The sequence below is a fragment of the Larus michahellis genome, chromosome Z (genome assembly GCF_964199755.1).
Source record: "Larus michahellis chromosome Z, bLarMic1.1, whole genome shotgun sequence".
NCBI lineage: Eukaryota > Metazoa > Chordata > Aves > Charadriiformes > Laridae > Larus > Larus michahellis.
In genome coordinates this window covers 25,666,135-25,678,865 of record NC_133930.1, presented here as the reverse complement: position 1 = coordinate 25,678,865, position 12,731 = coordinate 25,666,135, and the positions used below count along the sequence as shown (strand labels likewise).

The 12,731-nt window shown below is 37.3% G+C and overlaps 1 protein-coding gene across 1 annotated transcript in view; it reads right to left on the bottom strand.

The window, feature by feature from the left end:
- Positions 1–12,731, bottom strand: part of ARSB (arylsulfatase B) — a 66,447-nt gene that overhangs the window by 1,676 nt on the left and 52,040 nt on the right. The window lies entirely within an intron of this gene.

Here is a 12,731-nt window from a genome sequence, read left to right as displayed (position 1 = left end):
TATATCTTTTGCCTGTTAGGAATACAGGATTGAAAGATCTCCTGAATCAATGCTACTACTGTTAATTCTCTTAGATCACTCCAGGGACGAAGTCCCAGCTCCTGACTTGTATCTACGCACAGAGAGATATGTCTCTGGACTGAGCTGCCTACATTCACACAGATCTGTATCTGGCCAGCGAGGGACTTCTATGGCATGACACAGCGTGAAGCAAGTCTTCATGCTGTCTTTGGTAGAGTTGCATATGACATGGCCCCATATCCAGATACTGCAGAAGACTCTCAGGTGTCAACTATGTGCAGAATCCCTCTCAAAAGGAAACCTGAAACTCCTTATAGGAGGAACTCAGAAAAAAAATTAACATACATACACCAGGGATGATCAGGAGACCAGTTCTTTACTGAAACCAGGAAGGAGTCTGACAGACACTCCAGAAGAATCCAAACCATCTTGCATATTAGCTTTCATAAACAAGATAGGAGTTTAAGACAGAAAATCTAAGAGTTTTACATTAATTGTATCAGTTGATACCTGTTTACCAAAAGACTACCAGAAGGCAACTCTATAATCAGAATAGAAACAAGATATCAGGAGGTGGAGAGAAACCAATGTTGATTTTCTAGCATCTTTCAAGAGATGACTTTCAATCACTTTAGGGAATTTGAAGGACTCAGCTGACAGATTTTTGCCACTGAAATGAAAAAAAGAATCCCCGAGATGCACAATGATCATGGAGATTGAATATTAGAAGCAGAACTAGAGGTTTCTACAAAGAGTAAATTCTGTACATCACAGTGGGGCAAACATACATCTGATAGAAGAGAACAACAGAGAGTTTGGAAAGGAAATGCGAGGACACAATTTCTCTATTTTTCATGAAGGTCCTGCTAAGTTTCTATTTTATTACTGGGATTCACACTTTGAATCATTTTTTCTTTAATAAGCAGTTTTTGTGCATACTCAAGTTCCCTGTTTACATCAGGGGATGTAAATGCCCCCACATAAATAAGGCTATAAAAGGGGACTACTTGTTTAGAGTATGCATACACAGATGGGGGAGGACTCAGCTCATGTTAGATCATGAAGCACTGAAGCTGATGATAAAAAAACCCAAACCCCTATAAAACCAAGGAAAACTTCATAAATACCCCCAGAAGAATCTCTTCTGGAAGATAAACCCCCACACAGCCATGTAATGTCCATAGCAGATACAATCAGTTTAAAGATTGATATTGCTTACTTTTCAACATCATTATGTTATGTATTATTCTGTCATACTGTTTGCTACTGGGAATACTCATCTTTGCCATCTACTTTCTTAAAAAGCACAGTGAAAGACATTCAGCGGATCAAAAACCACAACCATAGTTTTTAAACGTTATGACTCAAAATTACAATATTAAGGCTTGGTCTAAAGGAAGAATTATGTGAGTCTCTGTTTCTGGTTTTAAGGCTTAGTGTGGAGAATATGCTTCTGATTGCTGAGCTACAGTATGTGACGCCATAATATTACACAAGATCAATTATTTAAAACACTTCAAATAAACAGTATGAAAGATTGTATTTTTAGATATACTTTGCCAAACATCCTTAGAATGCCATGCATGAGACTTAAAATAAGATTCCAGACGATAAAACGATTTTTAAAACTCCTTATTTGGTCCAGGTAACAAAACCAAAATCCTACCCTAAGAAATACTTTTACCAGAGCTTGTAGTTGAAATTGTTTGGTGGAATATTATCTTTCAGCAAATTTCTTGAAGAGAAAGAGATAAATTCCCTTAACTTGAACTATTATAAAGAGAACTCTGTCAGTCATGTTAACTCACCCATTGCATGCACTTGTCTTCTGCCAAAGAAATGTGCTGTCTATTATTCAGACAAGTGCCTCGCTTCCTAGGCAGTACAGGTCAACTTCTACCAGACATATCAGCCATGGAAAACAGACTGATGCTTGTTTGATTGCTCTCTACATGGGATTTTTATAGGTCTGCCAGTTTATTACATTATATAAGCACCAGGTACAGAACTAAGATAAATAAAAATATTGCTTGATATGAGTTCTCTTCTTCTCATCATGCGACTTCCACCTTAAGCTCAGATATTCCTTCCCCTGTATTTACCTGACTTTCTCCTTCTCTTCATCCCAGTAGTTAAGTTTCTACCTCTGTCTTCATTCTTCCACTTCTGCTCGTGCAGACCTGGGCAGTCGTTTTCCTTGCCATACTAATTTTACAGGGATCCATTTTCCAATTTGGCAGATTAAAGAAGTCACATTCTTTTTGTTTCCTTTGCAAGATAAAACATTCATTCCCATAGCATCTAAGCAGTTTTTCTCTGTATCTGTTCTAGATTGCTGGGGGTTTTTTTCTTCTTTTTTTTTTTCCTTATGGTTGACCAGGCAGTAACAACAACTCCATGGACTAAGCCAGCAGTCAGAGGACAGATACCTTATTTTGATCTGGATAATCAAGTCTGCCTTCATATGCCCGCATACTCTGCTTATGGACTTACATATAAAAATTGTGATGCTTTTGCTTGTGCAGGGGCTAGACATTTTATTTTTCTGACGTTTGATCACCAGTGTATCAGTGGCTAATGAAATACTAAAGCTTTGTTTGCACCTTAAAAAAAATCCCAACAGCCTTTGCCATGAATTTTCTTATTTTCAAACAGAAGCCACTGTTTCCTGAAGCATAATTTCAGAGCCTCACCAGCTGCTATATTTCTTTTTAAGTAGTCTCTTGGGAAATGATACAACTTTTACTAGTTAAGAAAGCAGTGAAATTTCATTCAGATATTTATTTTCAAATATTTAATGCTACAACAAATTGATCTAAATACTTTAGTGTTTTGTTTGGAGTTGTAGGTCACCAAAAAATATTCAAATAGCTTTTATATCTCTATAGAAGAAACAAGTCCTTCAGAAAATGTTGCCCTTGGTAAATGCCTTTGGTGTTTATATCAAATTTCAAGACCATCCTTAGTCTTAACAACCTGAAAAAAGGCTTCAGGATCAGATTTTAAAAGGCGTTGAGGTGGCCAACTCCCACTATCCACAAAAGCAGTTTATTATCTAAATACTTTAAAAGCCTGGCCCTCTGCCCCTCATGAAAACTTCAGCTTAATTCTTTTCTTTCTATCATCATACATTGTTTCTCTAAACAGACATATATTCCAAACTGTGATGTAAAAACCTAAATAACCTTCAATAGCTAATTTGTACCTTCAAGAGACTTGATTTTTCAGAAGGCCAATGTCATCAGCTCTGAAAAATCTATGCAAGATGCTCAGAAAGCATTGGTCAAAAAATGCTAGCTGCACTTGCATAAATAATTGGCATTTTGATAATTTTCGTATTCCATAGCATACTCTTCAGGCAGGACACTGAAAAATTTACTACTGGGTAAGTATATAAATAACAACCTGAATGATGAGCAACGGATACATGGGACTTTTCTAAAAAGTAAACAATCTTCCAATGCATTAAAAGCCTTGCTAATGCATAAACGTAAGTACAACAAAAGGGACTGTAATGAACATGGGGGAAAAAAGCCTGTCCTCACTCTGCATACACAAAAGAACAAGCTATTGCTATTTAGGGAAGAGTTGGCGAAGTTGTAATTAACAGGTAATGTCCAGCAGCAGAAAAGAAAAACCAACATCAGAAGTGGCAAAAAATGGGACAGTATGCCACCACCTAGGTTCTTATTGTGCCTCACGCTGGATACTGTGCAGTTTTGGTCCTGATTTTACAAAACAGAAAAACCATACAAAATAGAAAGAGATGTGACAAGGAAGATTAAATCTATGGAGCGGCTTCTGTGTGAAGAAAGACTAAATAAATAGTACTCTTCATCCTCAAAGATGGACAAGGGACAGGACAGAGGTCTATCAAATTGTGTGTGGCCATGACAAGCTGCATAAGGAACTGGTCTTTCCTAATAGGGGCACCAAATAAATTATGAAGCTGCATATTAAAAATAAATGATAGTATATACTTTCTTATCACAAGCCCAACTCCAGTGTGTAATGCCTTTCCATGGGATGCTGTGGATGCCAGAAGTTTATGCATGTTGAGTTATAAAAATGGTTCACAAAGTGGAAGAAAAATCCATCAAGGATTCTTATATCCAAAATCACAACCTAAAGATCAGGGGCTCCATTAGCTGCAGGTTGTGCGGGACACACAAGAGAAGTATATTTATGTGCTTGCCCTCATACTCTCCTTCCTACACAACTCCTGCTCTTGGAAACAGAGTAACAATCTAGACAGATTTCTGGCCTCATCATACACAAGACGTGTTACCAAATTACTTTCAGTTCAGGACAAGCTAAATATTTTGTTTACAAAAGAAAGCGCTATGTCGAAAGAGATGTAGGCAACCCTTTTTATAATATTAATCTCTGTATGTACGGAACTAAAAGGGTCAAAACTTTCACAAAAGGCAAGTATAGAATCACAGAATCATAGAATATCTCAGGTTGGAAGGGTCTCATAAGTATCTTCAAGTCCAACTCCCTGCTCCTCGCAGGACTACCAAAAACTAAATTGTATGACTGAGCATCGTCCAGATGCTCCTTGAACTCACCGGCTTGGTGCTGTGACCGCTTCCCTGGGGAACCTGTGACAGTGACTGACCACCCTCTCCAAGAAGAACCTTTTCCTAATGCCCAATCTGAACTCCCCCTGACACAGCTTCATTCCATCTCCTCGTGTCCTGTCGCTGGTCACCAGCGAGAGGACATCAGCACCTCTCCCTCTGCTGTCCCCCTTGAGGAAGGTGTAAGCTGCTATGAGGTCACCCCTTCTCCAAGCTTCTTCCCTTCTCCAAGCTAAGTAACCCAAGCGACCTCAGCTGCACCTCCTAAGTCTTGCCCTGGAGAGCTTTCACCATCTTGGTCGCCCTCCTCTGTAAGTATAAATGATTCAGATTCAGATTTAACTGTAGTTTTACAAATACATGAACACCATGAATCATTTCTAGTTTACTTTCAGTGCTATTCTTAAAAGGGGGGGACAGCATAAAGAAACAAGAATATGAATCTGTATTAGCAATGGCTTCCAATGCACAGATCAGTCCGTATCAGTGCAGACAAGTCAGTTATTTGCTGAAGGCTTGTTTTTCACTTATACCAGAACGTAAATCAAGAGTAAAATAATTGAAATGATGGATTCACACCAGATTTATACTACTGTGATTGAGATCAGAATCTGATACCTACATTATTTCCTGCTTTAGTCATACAATTTTAAATTTAAACAAAGCCCCTACAATTTGCAGAAATGTTACAAGATGACAGGTTTTGCCATACTGAAGAAATTATTTGGTACATTCAATCCAGCAGTGTGTCCCAAGAAGTAATTAATAACTGATGATTCAAAGTAAAACAGAAAAGATAAACCCAAACTGCTTACTTTGCCCAGCAATCTGTTCTTTCACTTCACTAACTATAGGGAAGATTATAAAAAAAATGATGCAATGTGCTTAGCACTGTTTTTTCCCTCCTAGTCTTCCAAAAAAGCTCTTCTGACCTCATTCAGTATCCCATGTGTATTCCGGATTTAATACATCATTTAGGTTAGGGGGGTAGCTCTTCCAGAGAAAAAAACTGTCTTCCTATGTATATACTTACAATAGCCTTCTGCTTAAGTCATTAGTTCACTATCCAACTGGGCAATGATTTTTGGGGGTGGATAATAGGAAGAAACATTTCTTCACATTTCTTCCCTGGTGATCAATGTATGCTGGAGAATCAATCATCTGCTCCTCGGCTCATACAATCCTAGTTACCTATCAGAAACTAATCTAAAATAAAAAAATACTAATTTATCTGACCACAATAAAAAAGACAAAAATGTCTGAAAACCCATTTATTATCTGTGTAACTCAAAACCTTTTAAATTCCTCTACTACTGCTGTACACCAAAATAACTTTGTGACCCTTTGATGCCTGCAATGCTACATGGTAATAAAAAAAGAAAAAGAAGGGTTGATCCAGTTTCACTACATTTTACAGCTTTAGATGTCTTATCAGAAGCTCTCTACTCCTCTTCCTGTATGGTGCCTATAAACCCAACTTGTTTATTTTTCTAAGTCTTATGATGTTCCTGACAAGTTTTACTGATACTTTCTGAAATATTTAATATTCAATCAAGAGAAAATACTGAAAAACCCACCCATTTTCCTAATGCAAGCAACAGCAAAGACAACAACAAAACGCCACTGCAACACAGTACTTGGTAGGTAGGCTGGAAATTTCAGATCTGTCAGCATCTTTGTAAATATTTCCTATGATTTGTTTCAACCTTTTTCTTTCCACTTTGCAAGGCAAATATTTCAAGTACCACATAACCATAATTTGTAAAAAAAGATTTAAGGACAGTCAACACCCATATTGTGTAATTTTGCAAGATTAAAAAAAAAATGTACAACCTGAATCTTTATTTTTTTTTAAAGAAAGGATCGTTCTTTAGATCAATCTAAAAGATAAATTTGTGGAAACATTTTATTAAATGCAATAAATTTCTTGAGTATATTAATTTTACCTTCATGATCTGATTTTTAATCATAAGAAGGAAGAAGATAAACTGCAGATTTTCAGCTGAGATTTAAAAAGAAAATACATAGGGGAATATATATTACATATCAACATATATATGATATTCTCACAGATCTAGTAAGTATAGATCAATTGCTCTTCTCACTCCTCTAGCTCTCCTTCTTTCTTTCAATGAGACCAACTCAAGCAATTGGTAGAAGCCTAAAATGTGGGGATATAAATAGACAGTACATCTAAAAATAAAATATCCTGCCTTCAGTCTATGATTAAGATGATGAAAATGATGCATGTTGAGAAGAAGTTTTCTTGGTTGTTAAGAGATCAAAGAGCACACAGTTCTCTCTAAGATGCCATTTAGCGAGGTCCCAACCACAAAATTTGAAAGGTCCAAAACAATATTGCTTGAAGTATGCTATATTTCTGTACGCTGTGGTCTACAATAGTAGTGTGCAGGGAAGCAACGTTGGGCACTGGAGAGCAATGTTGGAGAAAGACAGAAGAACGTTAATTTATTATTTATTTTGGAGATGGACACCTGCCCAAAGAATTAATCTAAACAAACTAAGTAAGTGTCATATTGGCTATGCCTCTACAATTTTCCAATATACTACACAGTAACAAAACCATTTATAAGCAGCTACATATAATCAGTGCCCTTTATGGACAGCAGAACAAACAAAGCTTCTACCTTTGTTTCTTGATCTGCAAAACAAGGATGTTAGAAGTTATCTCCCTCTTGCAGTATATTTCCCAAAGGAAAAATATCACCATTCTCTGTAGTTAAATTTCTATTTGTGATACTATAATATCACAGCGCTTTCGGCAGCACTTTCAGCCGTATGACAGGGAAAATATAATCAGAAAAAGCTCCAAGCTTAATTGCAATTGCTTGATGAAGAAGATGAAAAGCATGCATTAAGAAATGCCACAAAACCCAGGGTGAATTAAGATCTGAGATGGCTCACACTCCTTCCAGTGCAAATTAGAAACACATCTGAAAAAAATAATAAAGAGGTGCTACTGTTTTGCAAGTGTAAAGTACATTGAAGAGCTTTCAGCCAAAGCAGGAATATCACCAACATTTCCTGTAACACCAGTGTGTTTTCCTTTTTGCACTACCTGTATATCTAAATAGTTTGATAACTCGCACTTTACAATGTATACTGCACAAAAGGATTCCCTAGGTATTCTCTTGGAAACTAAAAATGATCTCTGTAGTTCTCAAGACTTCTATTTTGATATCAATTTTGTCTGGCTATGCAACACTCCCTATCGTTTATTTGGTTACTCCACTCCAATATTTAAATAATACTTAACAGGACCCACATAGAACAAAAGTTTGTTCCTCATATCACATGTCCATCTAGGCCAAGAAACTAAGCAACTATGGGAAAGAAGAAATATCCTCACGTGGATAGAAAAGCATCTAAAATGCTTTTAATGGGGAATAAATTATTGATAAAATGGGGAAAAGTTTTGATTTCACACTGGAGAGGCCACCATTGGACTCCTAAAGGAATTTGGGCTGGGACCCATGGTGTTGAACAATATGTTCAAATATGTTTTGGAATATCCAAAAGACCTGGAAAAGGGACTGAACAGTGAGATTACAAAGTCTGTGGATGATAATAAATTATTTAAAGCTGACTGTAAAGAATGACAGAAGGCCTTTATAAGACTGGGTTAGTAGGCATTAAAATAGGCAATGATACAGTGATGCATATTTGAAATAACAATCCTAAATTCACATGCTGCGTGTCACCCATAATTGTCCAAGAGTCAAACCTTGGATTGTAACAGATTGACCTGTTGCTTTTTTAGAATTATGTCAGCACTGGTCAAAAAGAAAACTGAGTGCAAGGAATTATTAGAAAAGGACTAATGACCAAAGCAAAAAGCTCCACGCAACTGGAAAACTGTACTTCTGGTCTTCAGATCTCAAAAAGAATACAGTACGACTGAAACCAGTTACAAAGTTGGGTCACGTGCAATCCCTTGTGAATTAAAATCCTCTGCCAGATGCACATTCTGCTTAATTAATTAATGTTCTAGGGAACTCCAGGGACCAGGCTGCTTCCGTCCCCTGCATGACCAAAGGAAGGTTCTTCCCATTTTGTGTAATGTTGAGCCAAATGCAATCAAATAATCAAAACCTTATTGTTTTAATTGACAGGGGACATATCAATGTAACACACAGTTTGAGCACTTACTACTCAGAGCTCATGAAATATCTTGAGTGAAACCACATCATCTTTGTAGTTGTTAGTATATTCAGTGCAACTACAGTCTCTATCTGACCTGACCAGACGTCATCTACAATGCAGAACGGCACTACTACACAGCACATACCCACAGTGAGAAAAGCTAAACATGCTGAAACACTGGATGAGACATAAATTCTTTACCCAGGAAATTCGCTGTCTGCTTTTGCCAGTAACAGTCATGTTCCAACTGGACTAAACTACGTTCTCTGAACACATATAATCTTGGCTACATCCTCAAATTCAATTACGTGCCTTTTTTTTTCAATCACCAAAGATGTTTTGTGGAAAAACTCCATGTTATTCTATCGCTTTGCAAAATCTCCTTTTAATAGCATCTCTGCTTGTTGCTATCAGAACAGCTAGAACGTCTCTCTGAGCTGCTGGTCCCCCGCCGTCCTTACCCCCATGTGATAAAAGACATTCAATTTTGTCAGTAGGCATCACACAAGCCGTAACTGTCACCAAGGCAGCACTGCAAAAAAGTCCTGCTTGTTTGCAAAGATTCTTGGGAGGCTCATTGGGAGTGCTCATGTTTTCAGACATACCTCTGCTCATGGAGGCTCAAGAGACACATACAGAGCTATAGGCGTGACGAGAGGCACCGTCATGGGATACTGACAGTTACACCCTCAGAGCAAGGAACACAGCCATAAAGAGGTTGCATCCCATAGCCAGAAGGCAAGAACCTACTGAACTGCAGAAATTAGTGCTTGCAGTAAGACAGCTTTAGGGAATGAAGTGGCACTTACGCATATGTCCGAAAAAAGATACTGAGTTTAAAATAATTCAATCTTGTGCATACAGACTGTCAGATCACTGAAGACCGTCACTCCAGGAAGACAGGCTTTCAAAAGGTAGCATCACCTGGCAATGACAAGTCTCAAGGGGATAAATTAGATGTTCTGTTTTATTTTTTTTAATTCTGCGGAGATTATACTCTAAAACATTTTGAGTGATTACAAGAAAGTTTCTTTACTTTGTAAAAATGTTTTTATTAGAGAGGAGTGAACAACTCTGTATGTTGTGGAGTTAGAATTCTGCTTACTAGTTGAACCAAACACTGGGAAAAAAACACTCAGACTACTTCTACTGGAACTTAAAAGCAACAATAACTGGTATTATTTTCATAGTAAGGCAATGCATGTGCCTCCCTGCCTCTTGTGATCTGATTAGTAGTCTATAAAAACCACAGAGGAGATCCCCAGACAGAAGTCTGGGACTGGCAAACCAAAAACCACTTATATATGAAACCCAAATAGAAAGAGAGTATTTTCTAGTATGTTCATTATCATCTTTAAAATCAACATACTATTTTAACCATCCAAGAAATCCCTATTATATTCACCAGCTTCTGTATATTGTCAGAAAAATGGTAACAGAATCATTCTCCCACTGCTTCCATTAGAATAAATCAAAGGTTTTGCACATCACAGATTCTGTTCTAATGTAAATCATTTTGACTCTATTATCAGGATTTAAAACATTTACTTACATGATGCCCATTAAATAGAAAAGAGAGAAAACCCAAGCAGTTCAAAGATCACAGGTGATTACTTTTCTATCAGTAGATGCTGCAGACTCCTTCGAATCTCCTTAGCCTGTTTTTGTGTCACAACAGCAGAAGCAGTAGGTAAAAAATCACAGACTTCTGTAAATATCATGGAACTCCACATAAAAATTGCCCTCACAAAAACAGTCTTCAGCCTTCTAGAAATCTCATCACACACATACACACAAAACCTTCAAGATTGGCAGGCTCACTGTCCTTTACTAACGCTCAACTGTGGCGCAGCAGGAGGTCTGTTAGGGCTTGAAAAAACCCCACACTGAAACTAATGAAATTCTTTCCATTAATTCCAGTGGACTCTGGTTCAGACTGGTTAAGCATCAGTAGTAACAAACAAGGACTTCACACCCTACAAACTTCTCTTATCAAACAAATGAAGCCAAATTCCCCTTAATCCATCCAGTTCAGTAGACGCAGTGTGTTTTCCATGAAACCTTTATATGAAAGCCTTCTCCATTTGTATTCACAACAATAATTTCTGGCTACAGTACGTAAGTTTTAACACCATCACCACCACACCACCCCAAATTATCACCAAATTAAAGTGATTCTGAAATCAAAAGTGCCAATACATGATCTACCAATCCTCAGAAGAAAAACTTAAGAAAATAATAATAATAATAACAACAACAACAACAATAATAATAATGATTATTTATTATTGTTGTTATTATTATTATTATTTATATTATTAGTAGTAGTAGTAACAGCACACAATCCCATGAACGTTACCAGCATCTGGGGTTTATAGATGAGCAGAGAAAAGAGAATTCCAGAGTCATTTTCCCTACTGCAACATCCATGCCACTAAGCTCAGAAGTTAAAATCTAGAAATTGTTAGAAATTGTTTACTGAAACATGTCGCTTGATCTTCCCAGCAGCACTGAAACAGCAGAATAAAGGCAGACGTCAGGTAATAGGCACCCAAACACTTGATTCTTTATAGGACCATGCAGCTGGAAAGGGAAACAGAAAGTTGAGAAATGAACCATAACTTCACTGCAGTGAAACTCAGGAGGCCACCCTATAACTTTTCTTTGTGGTCAGCGCTGCTTCCCACAACCACATCTTCTGAACTTTCCTCCGACGGCATTTTTCCAACTGTCCAATAGTTTCCTCTCTAAAGGAGGACGTTCTCAGTTCACACCAAAAGCCCCAGCAACTGCAGGCTAGACAAATTACTGCTCGTCCACTAAAGCAATTAGAAACAAATGCCAATTTGATGCCAACCTATTTAATTTTCAGTAAATTGGAAATGAAGAAAAGGCTCAGACCAATTAAATGTTTAACTTCCATATCTTTTTAATAAAAAGAAAATTAAACTGAAAACTAAGGGTTAAATTCACATGAGGATGTACCTGACAAAATGAGAGCTTTTGTCCCTCTTCCAAAAAATCTAGCCCAACACTGGGGATAGGTTTCTGAGCTTTGGGGATCCAAATTCATGGCCTGAGTTACCCTGATTGTTAGAAAGGATTTTGAACCGTGATCTCCCCAACAGACTGTATGAAACTCTAGGATGCAGGTTTTCCCTGTATTTTCCATTTCACATCATATAATACATACAAATATTTTGAATGACAACACAGGCAATAAGCCTTTAACTTGGTGATGGGATATCTGGATGGGCTTGGGTCATTCTGATTTCCACTCATACTAAATTTGTACATAAAACTTTGAATTTATCTAACAAAGTGAGCAAATTTAGTGGATACACCATTTGGAACAGATTCTTAACTTCCTACTATCTTCTAAATTTTAGTTCAATGACCCATGTGTTTTTCTAGCATCCATACATGCAAAATATTCTGTAGGCACAGGGTGGTTTTCATTTGCAAGCAGTCTGGTCCATAGTTTGATTTGCAGGTAGTCTACAAGTACATCCAAATTAGGGACTCTACATTACACCATAAAAACCAGAATGGTATGTGAAAAAAACATCCAGATTTCCTTTGGTATTTCCCAGTTTGGAAGTACCTGGATCGAGGGAGAACAGACAGAAGGTGGCAGGAAGGTTTAATGTGGGAACATAAGAACATATAAATACCTTTCAGCACACACCGTTTCTAGTGAAGGCCATTTTAGCAATTGGAAAGCTGTGCTCTTCACATTGTTCAGCTACACACATAATAAAAGTAGTACAAATCTATGGCTTGGGTCAGAAATGACACTGGATTTCCATTCAATTTTAATTTCTTTGCTTTATGTTTTTGGATTAAGCACCAACATCCTTTACTTTAGCACGAGATTATTTTTTTTCCTCCTAAATATCAGGAAATAATATATTGAACATGGTTCAAGCTTTTAATATATACACTAGATCATAGAGGTTATAG